This window comes from Nematolebias whitei, chromosome 3 (assembly GCF_014905685.2).
Source record: "Nematolebias whitei isolate Nwh7 chromosome 3, NemWhi1, whole genome shotgun sequence".
Classification (NCBI taxonomy): Eukaryota; Metazoa; Chordata; class Actinopteri; order Cyprinodontiformes; family Rivulidae; genus Nematolebias; species Nematolebias whitei.
In genome coordinates, this window is record NC_056500.1 from 92232 (window position 1) to 100380 (window position 8149).

General features: G+C 39.1%; 1 protein-coding gene across 2 annotated transcripts in view; it reads right to left on the bottom strand.

Annotated features, from left to right (window-relative positions):
* LOC119430439 (nuclear factor 1 X-type) overlaps window positions 1–8149 on the bottom strand; it is a 263595-nt gene that overhangs the window by 2165 nt on the left and 253281 nt on the right. The gene's annotated exons all lie outside the window — the stretch shown is intronic.

Sequence of the window (8149 nt, forward strand, 5' to 3'; positions counted from 1 at the left end):
AGGAAACAACACAGCACAACCACTGCTTCACTGAAGGTTCTTAATGATGTTGTTGAAGCACTGGATGCTAAGGATTATTGTGCTGCACTTTTCTTAGACCTGTCTAAAGATTCTGACACTGTGGATCAGAACATCTTGTGTCATAAGCTCTCAGAAATTGGTTTCTCAGATCATACCATTGGTTGGTTCTCCAACTATCTCTCAGACCGGAGGCAATGTGTTCAACATAATGGTACTTCCTCCAGTTATTTAACAGTAAACAATGGTGTACCACAAGGCTCAGTCTTAGGACACACCCTCTTTACAATCTACATATGTAATGTAGGTCAGAGCATCCCTGATTCAGTTCAGTTTATTTATATAGCACCAAGTCACAACAGAAGTCATCTCAGGGTACTGAACAGAATTGCTTTGAATTTAACTCCATAACAGAACTCTCATCTTGAACAATCATGAATGCAACAGTGGAAAGGAAAAACTCCCTCAAGAGGAAGAAACCTTTAGCAGAACCAGGCTTAGGACAAGCGGCCATCTGCCTCTACCGACTGGGTTTGGTAGGAACAGATACACAATGGCAGGTCAAGAATCACATGTTAAGATAGAAATATTATCAAATCAAGGTCCCTCCTGGGGTCTTGGGCTCTGGTCCCCCCTTTTTCGTCTACCTGTGGTCTTGGGGGTCGGGTCTCTGCTGCTTCACAGTTACTATTAAATGTTCTATTAGAGAAGCCTTATACACTTATGCATGCTCACAACCACACACAAATAGAAGCAGGGATGCTTATGTAGGCTTTATATGTAGATATATAGATATATAGATATGTATGTGAATGTATATACATGTGTATGTATGTATGTATGTATGTATATAGGCGTAGGTATGGGTATATATATTTATGGAAACTTACTGCAAAGCCATGAATATTTTAAGTTCTTTATACATATGTATTTTGTTGCTGTGTTTTGTCATGTTCTTTGCAGGTGAACAGACAGTGGCCGGGTGTTTTGCCGTGTGCTCTCTTTGTGTATATTTCTTATATTTTGGAGTCTTACTTTGTCTTTTCTTTCTTTCTATCCTATTAAAAAAAAAAAAACCTACACTAGATAGTCACTAGAATAAATATTTCATAATAATGGTGTGGAGAGGATGGCTGTAAGGGGAGAAGGGAGGCCATCAAAAAAAAAAAAAAAAAAGAAATATTATCAAATAGGAATTTTTTGCTTCCATTTCTTACATGTGTCCAGTTTCACTATTTTTTGTCTGTCTAAGCAGATCTCACTTGTAAATGAGTCTTTAAGGTTCAGTGTGATTTATCAGTCTAAATAAAGAATAAAGGTTGAATGAAAATGAAAATTATTCCATTTTAACAATTTATTTAAGCAAATGAGGTCAATTTGTCCTCTAGTAGTCTAAGCTTAAGGCAGCATAACAAGCCAACCCTAACCATAGTATTTATCAAAAAGGAAAGTCTTAATCCCAGTCTTAAAACTGGATAATGTGTCAGCCTCACGGACAGAAACTGGAAGTTGGTTCCACAAGAGAGGAGCCTGATAACTGAAAGATCTTCCTCCCATTCTGCTTTTGGAAACTCTAGGAACCACGAGTAAACCTGCAGTCTGACAATGAAGTGCTCTGTTGGAAAAATATGGAACAATAGGATCTCAAATATAAGATGGAGCGAGGTTGTTGAGAGCTTTGTAGGTTAGAAGTAAGATTTTGAATTCTATTCTGGATTTGACAGGGAGCCAATGGAGAGAAACTAAAACTGGAGAGAGATGATCTCTCCCAGTAACTCCAGTTAAGACTCTGGCAGCAGCATTTTGGATCAACTGAAGACGTTTTAAAGAAGTATTTGGACACCCAGATAATAAACCATTGCAATAGTCCAGTCTAGACGTGACAAATGCATGGAGCAGTTTTTCTGCATCATCTTTAGATCAGATGTTTCTAATGTTAGTGATATTACGCAGGTGGAAGAAGGAGGTTCTAGTAACGTTTTTAATGTGGGGGATAAAAGACATGTCCTGATCAAAAATAACACCAAGATTTTTAACATTAGAGCTGGAGGACAGATTAATGTTATCTAAGGAGGAAGAAAGACTGAAACATTCATTCCTACGGTGCTCAGGTCCAAAAACTAAAACCTCAGTCTTGTCTGTATTCAATAGCAAAAAATTAAGGGTCATCCAGGTTTTTATGTCTTTAAGACATGCTTGTAGTCTAAGTAGCTGATTGGATTCATTGGGTTTAATGGACAAATATAATTGTGTGTCATCAGCATAACAATGAAAATCTATCCCATGCTGTTTAATAACTTTACCTAATGGAAGCATATATAAGGTAAAGAGTATTGTTCCACGCACTGAACCATGAGGAACTCCATGACTAACTCTGGTGTATGATGAAGATTCATTATTTACATTTACAAATTGCAATCTATCAGATAGATATGATTTAAACAATTTTAGAACCGTTCCTGTAATTCCAATATCATATTCAAGTCTCTGTAGTAAAATATTATGATCAACTGTATCAAATGCAGCACTGAGGTCTAACAGGACCAGTAGAGACACAAGTCCATTGTCAAAGGCCATGAGAATATCATTAGTGACTTTCACCAGTACAGATTCAGTGTTGCTGTAAGTAGGGATGCACCGATTCACATTTTTTAACTTCTGATCAGATACCTACATCTGGATATCAGTCGATACCGATCCAGTTCCGATATCATGATCATCAATGATTTTATATGAGGCTGTAATCATCTCCTCTCAGGTACAATTTGTACAAATATATGCATGCATGTCAAAAAGGAAACTTGAGGTAAGTTTTATTAATGTTGGATAAGTTTTAAAGTTAGAATTAAATTCTGCTAACACAAAACATGTTTCTTTTATTCCTAGTATTAAAGTGGATATTAAAGTGATTAAGTGATTGTTTAAAGTTATTTTATATATTTTTTTAAATAAGGGGGAAATATAAGAATTTTTGTCTTCTTTCTGCACTCTTTTCACTCAATGTTTTCTTTTTGTCAATAACCCTGTGACGTGTGCTGATGACCACTTGACCAGGTCACCCTTGTGAAAGAGATCTCGATCTCAACGGGCTCTACCTGGTAAAATAAAGGTGATTGATTGATTGATTGATTGATTGGATTAATTTATTTTGTTTATTTTGTCTTAAATGAATGAATAAATGAATTAAATAAAATAAAGAATTAAATGGATTTAAACATCTGCTAAGTTCGTGGCATAAACTAACACAGACATGTTTTTTAGTATTTTACATCACTTTAGCTGTTATTGTTTAATTTTTTTAATATATAATTTTCTTGTAATTTTCAAATCATATGTTTTTTTATGATTGTCTACTGTTGTACTGATAAATATCTCCTGGAGGGTAAACTATTTATTGGCTGCAAGTATCAAGCTGTGAAATCCTTAATTTTCTACAACTGATAGTGGTTGGCCAATAATTATGATAAAGTTTAGCAACTTCTCTGTAAACATTTGAGCTCCGGGGCTTCAGGAGGTCTTCTTCTTGTTCAATCCGCAGCAGGCAGCCTGATTTCGGTCAGTCGCGCTCAGTCTGTCCCTTCTCAGAGACGGGCAGACTGAATGGGGCAGATTGGATGCAGCTGGCCGGGGTCGGGCTGCCTACTATGGGTTCAGCGAGAGGAGCAGACCGCTGAATCCCCAGAGCTCGAATGTCCAACGTAAAACTAACTTTACCGTGGTTTAATGTGGCGCTACGGCTCTGCAGACAGTGCACGTTGCTGTCTTGCTTTGTGGTGTTTCTAATGTAAAATACTTCCACCCAGCGGACATGTTTAGATGAAAAGTTTGTTAGCTGTTAGCCACAGTGCTGCTAACTCAGTCCTCACATCGTAGCTGGCTACAAACTATGAAATGGATTTCCTGAACGTGAGGCGGGTCTTATTACTCTGGGTTCATGAGACACGCCTCCATTCAGGAAATCCATTCCATAGTTTGAAGCCAACGTGCATCATGGATTGGAAATGTCTGCAGGTTGGATCGAAAAAATCCGATACATAAATTATGCTGGTATCGGAGGCCGACACCGATACTGGATTGGATCGGCCCCATCCCTAGTTGTAAGCTCTAAAACCTGACAGAAACTCTTTAAACCATTATTTCATTGCACATGATCACACAACTGACCAGCAACTATTTTCTCTAGAATTTTTTTAGATGAAAGTTAGATTAGATATAGGTCTATAATTGGCTAAGATTCCTGAGTCAAGGTTATGTTTCTCAAGTAAAGGTTTAATTATAGCAATCTTAAAGCTCTGTGGTACGTAACCGTTTATTAGAGACAAATTAAGCAGATCGAAGACGTGATTGTTAATTAAGGGAAATACATCTTTAAATAGCCTGGTTGGGATGGGATCTAGCAGACATGTGGATGGTTTGCATGAAGCTATTATTTTTGACAATTCAGAGAGCTCAACAGGACAAAAACAGTCCAAACATAAATCAGGTCAAGTGACATTTTTAATGTTGACACAGAACCAGAGGCAATACTGTACTAGGAATGTTGGTTAGAATTTTTTCCCTAATTGAAATAATTTTATTTATAAAGAATCTCATAAAGTCATTACTACTTATAGTTGTAGGGATACATGAATCATCAGAGATAGGATTTTTCATTAGACTAGCTATGGTACTGAAAAGGAACTTCGGGTTATTGTTATTCTCATCAATTAAAAATGGAAAATATAGCAGGCTATCTCTTCAGGATAAGTAAGATTCCGTAACGTTAGTGGAGCGGCACTTTCCTTCTAGCTTCCTAGATGTCTGTTTTAAAGTACGTAACTCAGAATTGAACCAAGGAGCTAATCTCCTCTGATTGATTACGTTCATTTTCAGCAGAGCAGCTTTATCGACTGGTTTGCAAAGTACCGGTAGTTGTAAAATTATCAAATAGATGATCTAAGTCTGATGCATCTTTACATTTCTATGCTGATGATAGTGGTTTATTGTTGAGCTAAAACAGTTGCCAAGGTTTTTCAACCTTTGAAAGCCACTTTTGATATCATCCAGTCAGATTTGTTCAGCCTCAAGCTTATCCTAAACACAGACAAAACCAAAAGGATGAGGTTTTCAAATGGGAAGTCGGTCTTAGCAGTTTTCCCTTTGATTTTATCCTCGAATGGTGTCCCTATTGAGTTTGGTGATTCCTACAAATATTTGGGTATCTTGGTCGATTCACATCTATCGCTTTTTTAAGCTCCACGAGGAAAACTTGGGAACGAAACTGAAAGGTAAACTGGGTTTCTATTTCAGAAATAGATCCTGTCTAACTCTGAATGTTAGGAAACACCTCGTAACTGCGACTTTCCTTCCCTCCATTGACTACGGTGACTTAATTTACATGAATGCTCCAACAAGCACCCTGCAGATTCATTCAACCTTTATTTAGACAGGTAAATCCCACTGAGCCCCAAAGACTCATTTACAAGAGAGACCTGATTTCAACAAAGAATGATGACAACAATGGACAACAGCTACAACAAATAGACAGTTATAAAAAGGCATACAGATTTTTTTTTTTTTTTTTACAAATAAGATGGCAAAAAAAAGTAACACAAAACAGCTAGAATATAATGTGAATGTAGAAAACTAAAAACAGGAACATGTCTGCATTGGTCCCTGCCAGGAGTCCAACAGATTTTTAAAGCCACTTATGCCTCTTTTCCATTAGTACCGGTACGGGCCGACTGGACCCTATTTGGCCCGGTTCTGAGGCTTTTCCATTAGTACTGGGACTTAGTACATGTTACTATTTTCAGTACCCTTGGCTATGTGGTTCTAACCCAAACGAAGAGGTACTAAAACGTGATGTCAGAACACTGTCGGTCACTGATTGGTCGGGGGCGGAGTCACTGGATCCTTCAGAAACTTTTCAAAACAATAATCTGCCATTTGCAATTTCTCGGACTGGAGCAGCAGCTGGACTTATTTTAAAGATTTTAAAAACAATACTGACAACATCTTGGTCTAATGCTGATGTGCTAGCATTTTTTGTGCTTGATGGCTGACAACATAATTCAGAGCAAGCTGGATGGAGCTCTGCTGGTCTACCCCGATCCTCCCTCCGGAGCCTCCGAGCGCCAGACCGGGCAGGGCGTCATCTCCCCGGCTCCAATTTCAGCTGGTCACCGCGGAAGATCCTTCGATGTGCCGACTCGGAGGCTCGGGTTCCGGATACCAGCCTTGTGTGCTCAGAGCTCCGCTGGTCACTGCGAAGCTGGAGATGGGGACTCGCAGAAGGCCGTTGCCAGACCCCGGCCGCGCGTAATCATGAAGGCTGAATCTCGATCCCACCCGGCAGTCAGGCGGACTGGACAGTCTGGGATGGACGGTGGAAGCGATTTTTAAATAAAATAATATTTTGTTTTTATGCAAGAAATGTTTTAAAAAATTGCTGAAGCGATTTAAAAATGATTATTATGTTTTTACACGTAAAATGTTTTTTAAAATCGCTTTCACCGTTCGTCGCAGACCCGTCTCTGTCCGCCTGTCTGCGCGGGTCGGGCCTTCATGATTACGCACGGCTGGGGTCTTGGAACGGCCTCTGCGAGTCACCAGCTGAGCTCGGAGCTGGGAGGATGAGCCTGCCCGTCCTGGCTCCGGAGGAGAGGATCGTGTGAGACCAGCAGAGCTGGTCATAAAAAAATAATATATCAATCAACCTTTATTTATACAGGTAAATCCCATTGAGCCTCGAGGACTCATTTACAAGAGAGACCTGATTTCAACAAAGAAAGATGACAACAATGGACAACAGCAACAACAATAAGCAGTTATAAAAACTCATACTACAGTTTTTTTTAATTTTTTTAACAAATAGGATGGCTAAAAGGAAAAAGGTAACAAAACCAAAAAAACTGCTAGATTCCGAGACAAATGTATAAAACTAAAAACAGGAACATGTCTGCATTGGTCCCTGCCAGGAGTCCAACAGATTCTTAAAGCCACTTAGAGAGGTCAAGGTCGAGAGCTTCAAATCTTTTTGTAAGATATTCCAGGAAACAGGAGCGGAGTAGGAGAAGGCCCTTTTGCCTAGTTCAGTCCTCACTGAGGGAACACTGCAGGTAATAATGTCCTGAGAGCGCACTCCGTAGCTGCACTCACGCAGAGACATGTAGGAGGAGATGTATGAAGGCAGCAGACCAAGAAGTGATTTAAAGATGAAAATGTACCAGTGAAAGAGTCTACGTGAAGTTAATGATGTCCAGTTAACCAATGAATACAGGGTGCAGTGGTGGGTACGATAATCACAGCCAGTTATGAATCTTAGTGCACCATGATAGACAGCATCCAACATCTGCAGGGTTCTTGTAGGAGCGTTCATGTAAATAATATCACCAAAATCAATTGAGGGAAGGAAAGTCACAGATACAAGGCGTTTTCTAGCATTCAGGGTTAGACAGGATCTGTTTCTGAAAAAGAAACCCAGTTTAATTTTCAGTTTCTTTACCAAGTTTTCCACATGGAGCTTAAAAGAAAGATGTGAGTCGACCAAGATACCCAAATATTTATAGGAATCAACAAACTCAATGGGGACACCATTTGAGGATAAAATCGGAGGAAGAACTGCTGGGACCAACTTCCTATTTGAAAAAAGCATCCCTTTGGTTTTTTCGGCATTTAGGACAAGTTTGAGGTGAAACAAATCAGTCTGGATGTAGTTAAATGCAGATTTCAGAAGCTGGAAAGCCTTAGCAACTGTTTTAGCTCGACAATAAACAACTGTGTCATCAGCATAGAAATGTATGGATGCATTAGGGATGTTTTTACCTACATTATGTATGTAGATTGTAAAGAGGGTGGGTCCTAAGACTGAGCCTTGTGGTACACCATTGTTGACTGTTAAATAACTGGAGGAAGTACCATTATGTTGAACACATTGCCTCCGGTCTGAAAGATAGTTAGAGAACCAACCAATGGTGTGATCTGAGAAACCGATTTCTGAGAGTTTATGACACAAGATGTTATGATCCACAGTGTCAAAAGCTTTAGACAGGTCTAAGAAAAGTGCAGCACAATAATCCTTAGCATCCAGTGCTTCAACAACGTCATTAAGAACCTTCAGTGAAGCAGTGGTTGTGCTGTGTTGTTTCCT